The sequence below is a fragment of the Ursus maritimus genome (genome assembly GCF_017311325.1).
Source record: "Ursus maritimus isolate PB19 chromosome X unlocalized genomic scaffold, ASM1731132v1 scaffold_X1, whole genome shotgun sequence".
In the NCBI taxonomy this organism is placed as follows: Eukaryota; Metazoa; Chordata; class Mammalia; order Carnivora; family Ursidae; genus Ursus; species Ursus maritimus.
The window spans coordinates 8,061,105-8,072,225 of record NW_024423319.1 but is presented as its reverse complement, the minus strand read 5'-3'; the positions used below and the strand labels follow the sequence as shown (position 1 = coordinate 8,072,225).

The 11,121-nt window shown below is 38.8% G+C and overlaps 1 pseudogene; it reads right to left on the bottom strand.

Annotated features, from left to right (window-relative positions):
- Window positions 1-4,513: 4,513 nt before the first annotated feature.
- Window positions 4,514-10,504, bottom strand: LOC103672980 (annotated as a pseudogene).
- Between the last annotated feature and the right edge of the window lie 617 nt (window positions 10,505-11,121).

The following is an 11,121-nucleotide window of genomic DNA, read 5'->3' as shown; positions in this document are numbered from 1 at the left end:
GGGGAGTGTGCTTCTCCCTCTCCCTCTGACCGTCCCTGTGCTCATTCTCTCTCTCTCTCTCTCATATAAATAAATCTTTAAAAAATATTTCCTCTACATACATTGATAAACATATTAGACAATGTTTTATTTGTTGATTCAACCAGCAAACATAATTTAGAAAACTCAAGAGAAGAAGGAAAGCCTATTGTATTTACCCTTATTTTTTGCTCTTTGTTCCTCCTTACTTCCTGATGTTCTAAGATCCCCGTTTTTTTAATCCTTTCTTTCTTCTTGGAGAACTTCCTTTAGCCATTCTTTAAGTGTTGATCTGGTAGTGGCAAATTTCCTTAGTATTCCTTCATCTGACAAAACTGTTATTTCTTCTTCTTTCCTGAAATATATTTTTTCCAGGTATAGACTTGTGATTGACAGTCCTCTTCTTTCAGCATTTGAGAAATACGCCACTTTCTTCTGGCCTCCATGGTTTCTGATGAGAAATCTGCTATCTTTTGAATCGGTGTTCCCTGTAAATAATCCATCCGTTCTCCCTGACTGCTTTCAAGATTGTTTTCTAGTCTTCGTTTTCAAAAGTTTAATTGATATGTCTTGGCATGGATTTCTTTGGGTGATGAGAGAACCATATGATAATTGTCTTTCTCTGCTTGACTTATTTCACTTAGCATTATCTCCTCCAGTGCTGTCCATGTTGCAGCAAATGTTGAGAAATCGTTCTTTTTGACGGTTCTTTTCTTTCAACACTTGAAAAATATGATGCCACTTCCCTGTGACCTCCACAGGTTCTGATGAGAAACCTACTGTCATTGGAATTGTTTTTCCCTGGTAAGTAAAGGTATAATTTCTCTCTGGGTCTTTCAAGATTTTTTCTTTGTTTTTAGTTTTTAGAAGTTCGGCTATGTATCTCAGCCTGGATTTCTTTGGGTTTATCCCTTTGGGATCCACTAAGCTTCTTGAATCTGTAAGTTTATGTCTTTTGCCAAATTTGAGAAATTTTCAGCCAGTATTCCTTTGACTACATTTCCAGCCCTGTTTTCTTTCTCCTCTCCTTCTGGGATTCTGATGCCACAAATATATCTTTTGATATGATCCCATAGGGTCCTAAGGCTCTGTTCATATTTTTTGGTCTACTTTCCCTCTGTTGTTCATCCTGAGTAATTTCTATTTTTTTTATCTTCAAGTTTACTACTTCTTTTTTCTGTCTTTTCCATTCTGCTATTGAGCTCTTCCATAATTTTTTTATTTTGGTTATTTTGCTTTCTCAGGTCTGAAATTTCCATTTGATTCTTCTTCATATCTTCTTTTTCTTTGCTAAGAGTGTTTTACCCTTTGTCTTTATATTTGTAAATACTGCCTCAAATGTTTTTATGATGGCTGCTTTAAAATCTTTGTCAGGTAATTCTAATACCTGTGTCATATCAGTCTTGGCATCTGTTGATTATTTTTTTTTAAAGATTGTATTTATTTATGTGACAGAGAGACAGCCAGCGAGAGAGGGAACACAGCAGGGGAGTGGGAGAGGAAGAAGCAGGCTCCCAGCGGAGGAGCCCGATGTGGGACTCGATCCCAGAACGCTGGGATCACGCCCTGAGCCAAAGGCAGACGCTTAATGACTGTGCTACCCAGGCGCCCCTGATTATTTTTTCTCATTCATGTTGAAATTTTCCTGGTTCTTGACAATGATTTTGATATTTCGATATTTTGGGTGTATATTATCGTGGGTATATATTGTTGAAATCTTTGGTTTTAGCAGAACTTCTCTGGCAATGCTCCAGTGGAGGAAGAAGTGGTATAGCCTCATTACTCCCAGCTGGAGGTGGAAGTATAGGCTCCCCATATAGTTGCCACTTTCACCATGTGAGGAGGGACCTCATTACAGTCCTGGCTTCCCACTCAACCCTCTCTGACAACACCCCACGTGAGTGGTTGATGTACATCTTTATAGTCTGGGGAGGGTGAAGTCCAGGCTCTCCACTCTGCCTTTGCTGGCATAAGTCAGAGTGGAATCACGTTTTTTTCCCCTGTGTGTATTTACCTGGAGTAGAGAACAGTTATCGTTAAAAGTTTTCTGTCCTTAAAAAAAAAAAAAAAAAGCTTTCTGTCCTACTGTATTGCTCCTTTCCTGGTACTTTGGCTAGAGAGAGCAGGCTTTTGCTGGGGCTTTTTTTGGTCTGTCCTTGTTGGTGTTTTGAGGTTGCCAGTTTCTCCAGCACCCAGTCTGGGATAGATGAGGCCAAAAGAAAACAGAAGGAACTTACTGACATGTCTTTTCAGTTCCCAAGGTCCTTAGCCAGTCTGTCTGAGTCTTCTCTCCACCTATCAGAGTCTTCTGATGTTTGTTCTCTACATACCACGAAGTTTTTACCTATGCTTAGTGGGACAAATAAGGAAAAGTACTTCTACATCATCTTGTCTTGCAAACGGAAGTACAAGGTCATCTTTTATGACTTCCAAAATTTTTCATAAAGGTCTTACACAAATTTTGTGTATATGTATTTCTAGATCCTTGCTAAGAATCTATATTTTGATTAGTATCATTCCTTTTTAAAAAATTACATATCCTGATTGGTTGTTTCTGGTATATTGAATTGATGCTGATTTATCCTATTACTATATACAGCACCCTTGTTGAATTCTCTCAGTTTTAATGGCTTTTGTACATCCTATTGTATTTTATATGTCAGCAACTATATCATCTGCAAGTATGATCGTTTTCTCTTTCTTTCCAATCCTTATATATCTTATTTCTTTTTCCTATACTATTATGTTTTCTGGGTCTTCAATTACAATGTCAAATGCAAGCAGTAATGACAGGCATCCTCGTCTTCTTTGCTCTGAGTTTTCAAGTAAATACTTGTATTCTTTTATCATTAAGAATGATTATTTTTTTAAAGATTTATTTATTTTTGAGAGAGATGGCGGTGGGGGGACACAGGGGGGAGAGGCAAAAGGAGAGACAGAGAGAGAGAATCCTGAGTAGACTCCCTGCTGAGCGTGGAGCCCAACACAGGGCTGGATCTCACGGCCCTGAGATCATGGCCTAAGCTGAAATCAAGAGTTGGATGCTCAACAGACTGAGCCACCCAGATGCCCCATTAAGTATGATTACCGTAGATCTTTGGCTACTATGTAAAGAAAGGACCATAGAAGGGCAACAGGGGGAACTGAAAGACCAGTTAGGATGCTAATGCAGTAGCCTGGGTGAGAGGCTGGAGTGGCCTGGATTAAGACGGTAACGAATGAATGTAGCAAATATACAGAGAAAGGGACAGATTTGAACTATATTTTGGAGACAGACTTGAAAACATTTGATCGGGACTGAGGGCAAAGAAAAGAGGAGAAATCAGATTGATGCCTTATTTGGGGCCCAAATAATGGCATGGATGGTGATGCCATTTTCTGAAGTATAGAACACCGAGGTAGGAATATATTTTGGGGACAAAATTAAGGGTTTTCTTTGGGTTACATTAAATTTGAGATTCAATGCCAGACATACGAGTGGATATTCTAAAAGGACCTTGGATAAGAGTCTAGAGCTTAAGAGGAGATGTCAAAATGGTAGATATAAACAGCATATAGACAGTGTTTAAAGCCATGGCATTGTATGAGATAATCTAGGGTGTAGTGAAGCTAGAAAACAGGACTAAGGACCAACATTTAGAGGTTAAGCGGAGAAGGGGAAGGCAGCAAAAGAGACAGAAGAAACAGCCAGCAAGGTAGGAGTAAAACTAGGAATTTATCCGAATAAGATAATTGGACAAGCATGTAGAGATATACATGTACAAATATACTCTTCACATTATTTTTTATAATAGCGGAAATTGGAAATAAATGTCTGTAGGGAGATGATTAAATAAATTATGGTGCATATATACTCTAGAATACACAGGCAGACATTAAAAGGATACCATAAATCAATACTTATTGACCTATAGGGAGGTCCATGACACGTTATTCCACACTAGAGCAGGTTACAAAATAGCACAGATAGTACGTGCCCATTAATGTAAAATTGTATGTGTGAATGTGTTTGTGTGTGTGTGCGTAAATAGGGCCACGTGGGTAGTTTTATTTTTCTACTTTATTGACCATCCCGTGTGTCTATAACAGTGTTTTTGGCACATAGCAGGCACTGATAAATGTTTTTTTGAAAGAATGAACAAATGAATATTGAAAAATGCTCCCCAAAATGTTCAGAGTGGTTATCTTTAGGTCTTGTGATTAAGGGTATTTTATTTTCCTTTCTTTTACATTTTGTTAGGATTCTTTTACAATGAGCATACATTCTTTTTATCAGGAAGAAAATTCTTATAATTTTTGAAACCACCTCCACCCTCGCCGGTTACCTATGACCTTGAAGTACCCCTGTTTGGCTGAATTCAGAGCAAAGCAGTTGCTTTGCCATTGTAAATCCATATTTGGGCAGGAAGATCAGAATGATAGCAGAGAGATATGTTGGCTCTTGGAGAGCTGGAGGCAGGAAAAGTGAACTAGGAGGTGAAGACTGACAGGAGCCTCAGGGAAGAAAGACTTGCGCCTTGCAGGAAAGAAAGGAGCAAAGCTGGGTATTGCAGAGCAGAGCAGCATAGCACTCGAAGCTGGGAACCCCTTGCAAAACCTGGCCTGGGGGGAAAGGAGCCCGTGGAACCAGAGAGCACAGTGAGTTTTGCAATCTAAATTCTTGACTCACAATTGTGGATAGATATAGGAGTTAATAAAAAAGCCACACTGTGGTTCCAAGATTGTGCTACTTGGTATAGAAATGCCTCATTCCCTTTGGTAGTGGCAGTGGAAAATGACGAAAGCCTTATGTTTGAAGAAGTCCTCGGTTCTTTATTTTTTTCTGAGGCTGCAGGAGAAGCAAGTTGGATTATGTTCCTTGAGTAACTGATTGGACCTACTTTGGAATTCCATGTGTGTCCTTGCCCAACCATGCTCTGTCCTCCCCTCCATTTCCCCACGTTAGCCTCTTGCTCCCCATCACCAGAATATACCTAGATTTCTCCAGCATGGAAGTTTAATCTCCTGCTAGCATTTCTCCTGTACTGTATTATGCTAAATGAGTGCTCATTTCCTTCCTGGCCTTGAGTTACAAAACGCTCTCTTCTGTTGCCCAAGTCTTGGAAAGTGCAGGCTCCAGGAAAAGGGTGGTGGTAGAGATAGGGTTGCCAGATAAAATACAGCATGCCCAGTTAAGTCTGAATTTCAGATAACCAATGAATTTCCAGGATAAGTATATCCCAGATAGTGCACGGGACAGACTTATGCCAAAAAATTACTCATCCTTTATCTGTAATTCAATTTTTTTTTTTTTGCAAAATCTGGCAACCCTAGGTACAGAAAAAACTCATCTTGTGATACAAGCATTTCCTCAGTGCTTTTCATCCAAAATTTACCAGATGTTTCTTAGATGGACTTTCAATTTACAAGAGGGGAAATAACTAACTTATTAAGTCAAAATTAGACTGCAAATTAATACTGGAGCTGAAATTTTAAGTTTTCAATTTCTCCAACATATGATTTAATTCAGTGATCTCTACATCAGTAATTTATTGGCTAGAAGGAAGCAGGAATAGAGTTATCAGAAAGGCACACATTCCCATGAAAAGCAAAATTTGAAAAAGATTAAAGGCAATGGCTCTTAAGATTTTAATTTCCTTTGGACCGTGGACATGACTATGTTTAGTCTCTAAGGTAGTGTTTCTCAAAGCGTGGTCCCTGGACCATTTCCATCAGAATCACCTGGGAAGCAGTCTGTAAATACAGGCAGCAAGTAAAGCTAATTGATCCCTTCAAGGGTTGAGCCTATGGTCTTTCTCTCACTGGCACCACAATCACTTCCTCCTTCGTCTTCAGAGCTTTTATTTCATTCCACTAATAGCTTTTATCTGGAGGATCTCAATGACAGAGGGTTTGTGAGTTACTTTTAAGGTTTTGTTTTTTCCATTGGACACTGCCAAAGCAAAATTGTGAAAAGGCAAAATTCTTAAAAGGCAAAATTTATGATGGATTTGACACCTCCCCTGACACACCTTTGGATTAAGGAATCAAAATAACTGTAAATTGTATGAGAGGAGATGATTGTCCTAGCCTATATTAAATCACCACATTTAACTTGATCTTGGAAGCTGAAGAGATCTCTATCACCTTCATCTTGCCTTGGTACCTAGCCATTCCATAAAATCGACTCCCTACTTCTCCTGGGCCTCACTCCAAGAGAACTAATCATATCTTAATAATTTGGTACAGAATCACAGTGTCATTGCTCCAGGTCAGTATTGCACTCTATCAGATTGGAGAGCAGAAATTATTATCACAAATTAAAAAGAATGAGGTCAAGAGGTACAACTTGACTCTCAAAGCATCCCTAGGACATATGTATAACAGAATGACTTTTTAAATTGAGGAATTACAATTATTCTCTGGTAGAGCAAAGCAAAGCAAAGCAAATGTGTTCCGTCAGTCTGTCATTTCACATTTATAGCAAACAGTCTCACATTTGGTCAATTCCTTAATCACATGCTAATAAAAATAACAGGAATAGTTTGGTAACTCACCCCACGCTACTAAAATGCAAGTAACCCAAGATGGCTTGGCTGTTGTTCTCATCTCATTTTATCACCAGGGACTCTATTCTTCTTAGTTAGCCTTATGTGCTGCCAGTTGATACTTGCCTAAATATTTCCTTCATACTCAGAACATTATAGTTCCTTTTTCAGGCTTCAAATATTTCCACCTAATTCTAGAAATACGTGAGGTACGCCTGAAACGCTGACAGCTGTATCTCAGACCCAAAATAGTCAGGCCTGCTCTAGAAGACACATTGAGCAAACAGAACCAGGAGTTTGAAGGTGACAGCTGACCAGGCATCAGTAGGAAACTGCCAGGTGCTCAGTTGATCCAGCTAGGGATGGGAACAGACAGATTCTATTTCTAGAAATAGTACAGAGGATGCCAACAAGTCATGGGATATACATGATAGTACAAATCTTCCTTCCATTTTGTGGGTAGCTTGGGACGATGTCTCAGTAACCTTAAACTTGCTGTGAAAATTAACATGTCTGATGAATAACCTTTGACATTGGCTTGTTTAACTCCTATTATTTTCAAGTGACTTTGCTAGGCACTTTGAAGGAATATTAAAAAGTTTAGGACACAGACTCTACTCACATGGAGTTTTTACACCAGTTGGGGAATCAAGACAAATATGGGAAAGTCCTATCTTATGAGGGGTTAGGTTCCTGGTGAGCAAAAACATAATAATTTATAGACAAAATATCCCTCAAAAGTTCCTTTGAAAGGTGCTCCACTGAAGACAGAAGTACCACTTTTCAGTAAGTCCAACACAGGTTTGTTTTTATTGTTTCTTCCAGCATTATACCAGACCACTCTTTAGTTGAGAACCAAGCCAATTGGCTTGCATTTAGGAGCTGTGTTGAATTTGTAGACCGCATACATGTAAGCATGAGAGTCACTAGGGAGAGGCTCATAGGAACCAACACCATGTGAGGGAACAGCAGGTTCACATCTCCCAGTTTAAGTTAACTCCAGGGCAAAGCAAAATGGAATGATGGATAGAATTACCCATATGATTTCAACTGCGTTCTCCCTCTCTCCAGCTCTCCCTCTTTCCTTCTCCCCACCATCTCTTTCAAAGTTTCTAAATATAAATGGAGTCATATAAGAATGGTTTGCTTATATTGTACCTCTCTATACCCATGTACTCAGATAGGAGAGGCCATGAGATGGTAAGCTTCACCACTTACTGATTGTGTGACCTTGGCCAAATGAACCCCACCAAGTATCCAGTCCCTCATCCATAAAATGAAGACAATAATTGCATCTTCCTGGCAGGATCATTCTGCTGATCAAATGCAATGCTTACAAAAACATTCCACCTAGTACCTAGTAACATAAAAGCCTTAATAATGCTTAGTGTGTGTGTGTGTGTGTGTGTGTGTATGTATGTGTGTAATTGCTTTTATTTTTTTCAGCTCTATTGAGGTGTAACTGACAAGTAAAATCATAAGATATTTACTTATTTATTTTAGAAAGAGGAAGAACAGGGGTGGGGTGAGGGACAGGGGGGGAGAGAGGGAACAAATCTCAAGCAGACTCGATGCTGAGTGCGGAGCCCGATGCGGGGCTCCATCTCATGACCCTGAGATCACAACTTGAGCCGAGACCAAGAGTCAGACACTTAACCGACTGAGCCACCCAAGGGCCCCAAATTGTAAGATATTTGAAGTATACATCACAGTGATTTGATATACATATACAGTGTGAAAGAATTCCCATCATCTAGTTAATCAACACATCTATCACCTCAGATATTCATTTTTTTTGGTAGAACATTTAAGTTCTACTATCTTAGCCAATTTCAGTTATATAGCACAGTGTTATCAACCATAGTCACCATGTTTTACATTACCTCCTCAGCCCTTATTCATCTTATAGTTGAAACTTGATAACCTTTTGCCAACCTCTCCCTATTTTTCCCACTGCCCCCACCTCCTGGCAACCACTTTTCTACTCTTTGTTTCTAGGAGTTTGACTTTCTTTTTAAGATTCCACATATAAGTGATACCGTGCAGTATTTGTCTTTATTTGGTTTATTTCACTTAATGTAATACCCTCAAGGTCCATCCATGTTGTCACAAATGGCAGGATTTTTCTCCTTTCTCATGGATGAATAATATTCCATTGTGTGTATCACATTGTGTGTGTGTGTGTGTGTGTGTGTATATATACATATATGCAATATGTGTGTACGAAGAAATATATATATACACGATATATGTATATAAAGAAAATGTGATTATATAATTTTTTTTCTTTATTTGTTCATCCACAAGTGGATGCTCAGGCTGTTTTCATGTCTTGGCTATTGTGTATAGTGCTGCAGTGAACATGGGAGTACAGGTATCTCTTTGATACCCTGTTTCTGTTTCCTTTAACTATATGCCCAGAAGTGGGATTGCTGGGTCATATGGTGGTTCTGTTTATAATTTTTTGAGGAAGCTGAATACTATTTTCCAGAGTGGCTGTATCAATTTACATTCCTTTTTTTTTTAAGATTTTATTTATTTATTTGACAGAGAGAGAGACAGCCAGTGAGAGAGGGAACACAAGCAGGGGGAGTGGGAGAGGAAGAAGCAGGCTCCCAGCGGAGAAGCCTGATGCGGGGCTGGATCCCAGAACGACGGATCACGCACTGAGCTGGAAGGCAGATGCTTAACGACTGAGCCACCCAGGCGCTGCTCAATTTACATTCCTATCAACAGTGCACAAGGGTTCCCTTTGCTTTATACCCTTGCCAACGCTTGTTATCTCTTATCTTTTTGATAATAGCTATTCTAACAGATGTGAGGTGATATCTGATTATGGTTTCGATTTGCATTTCCCTGATGATTAGTGATGTTGAGCACCTTTTCATGTACCTATTGGGCCATTTGTATGTCTTCTTTGGGAAAATGTCTATTCAGTTGCTCTGCCTGTTTTTTAAATCAGATTGGGGTTTTTTTTGCTGTAGAGTTGTATGAGTTCTTTTTATATATTGGTTACTAACCCTTATCAGATATGATTTACAAACTTTTTCTCTCATTCAGTAGGTTGCACTTTCATTTTGTTGAGGGTTTCCTTTGCTATGCAAAAGCTTTTTGGTTTGATGTAGTCCCACTTATTTATTTTTGCTCTTGTTGCCTTTGCTTTTTGTGTCAAATCCAAAAAATCATTACCAAGGCCGTTGTCAAGGAACTTATTCTGTTTTCTTCTAGGAGTTTTAGGGTTTTAGGTCTTATGTTCAAGTCTTTAATTTATTTTAGGTTGATTCTTGTGTATGGTGTAAGGGTCCAGTTTCATTCTTTTGCATGTGGCTGTCCAGTTTTCCCAACACCATTTATTGAAGAGAATATCCTTTCCCCACTGTGTATTTTGGCTCCTTTGTCATAAATTAATTGACCATATATGTATGAGTTTATTATTGGGCTCTCTATTCTGTTCCACTGATCTGTATGTCTGTTTTAATGCCAATACCATACTGGGTTTTTTTTCTGTAATTTTATGGTTTTATTAACACAAATGCAGTGTGTGCATAAGCTGTCTGTCTGTTCATTTTCTTCACTGCACAGTCTGGCATTGGGTTTGGTGACTCTGACGGCCAGCTGGGCTGCTCTTTCCACAATGGCTTTGTGATTCTTAGAGGAGACACTGTGAGATAAGTAAGATTTGTTGCACATTAGCAGCACTTCAAACTCCTTGACGTTGTGGACTAGGAACTTCCGGAAGCCACTAGGCAGCATATGTTTTGTTTTCTTGTTGCTCTGGTAACCAAATGTTGGGTGTCAAGATCTGGCCCTTGAATCTTCTGCTCACCCTATTGTCAGTGCCTCTGAGTTTCCACCAGTTGTGCTTTATTTTGACATAATCGATCTGACTGGTGCCGGATGAATTTCTTGGTCTTCTTTTTAATGATCTTGGGCTTCACCAGAGGTCTGAGGGCAGCCATGATGCCATGTAGGAGATGGCTGCCATCTCTGCAGGTGGCACCGAGGAAGAGCCCATACTGTCTTGATAACTATAGCTATGTCACATGATTTGGAATCAGGAAGTATGATGACTCCAACTTTATTCTTTTTTTCTGAAACTTGCTTTGGCTGTTCAAGGTCTTTTGTGGCTCCATACGAATTTTAAGATTATTTTATTTTATTTCTGTGAAAAATGCCAGTAGAATTGTGATAGGGATTGCATTGAATCTGTAGATTGCTTTGTGTAGTATGGACATTTTAACAGTATTAATTTTTCTTATCTGTGAGCACAGAATATCTTTTTATTTATTTGTGTCTTCTTCAATTTCTTTCATCAGTATCATAGTTTTCAGTATACAGATCTTTCACCTCCTTGGTTAAATTTATTCCTATGTATTTTATTCTTTTTGATGCAATTGCAAACAGGATTCTTTTCTCAATTTCTCTTTCTGATAGTTCATTATTAGTATGTAGAAATGCAACTGATTTTTGAATATTGATTTTGTATCTTGCAATTTCACTGAATTTGTTTATTAGTTCTAACAGTTTCCTTGGTTGAGTCTTTGGGTCTTCCATGTATAATATTATGTCATCTGCA